This window comes from Tarenaya hassleriana, unplaced genomic scaffold, assembly GCF_000463585.1.
Source record: "Tarenaya hassleriana unplaced genomic scaffold, ASM46358v1 Cleome246, whole genome shotgun sequence".
NCBI classification, from domain to species: Eukaryota; Viridiplantae; Streptophyta; class Magnoliopsida; order Brassicales; family Cleomaceae; genus Tarenaya; species Tarenaya hassleriana.
Window position 1 is genome coordinate 97,065 of NW_010965740.1, and position 539 is coordinate 97,603.

The window sequence follows — 539 nt, forward strand, 5'->3', positions numbered from 1 at the left end:
TTCGCCGTCATTTAGCAATCGACTAATCTCCCAAATCGCCTCCCAATTGTTGTAGATGTTCTCGTCACCTGTAATCATAGTAAGGAGGAGAGCAAACTAGTGTAGATGGTTAGAAAAAAAAACTATACATAGGACTCGACAAAAAGACTCGAAAAAGACACGACTCAATATATACACAAGCAAGATCTAGAATCGATAACACTTGAGATTGATCGGGCCATAACAAGCATGAGTGACTTCTTTCAGAAACTTGACTCAGACCATATCACATGCAACTCGGACCATGTCAGTTTCTCAGACGATAGAAAGTGGCTAGAAGATGTCATCCTCAGGCCAGTAGAAACAAGTAAGCATCGTTTTAATAATCTCATACTTGTTTTTTACTCTTTCATTGCAGATGATCAAGCATGGATGACACATGTCGAGAAATCAGAGCATGTGAGACACCCGCATAGACCACCACCCCGACCTCCAGATTCATCACTCTCAGACCCTCCCATCATTTGAGCAAGATAGGTCGAGCTAATGACGTTAAACAA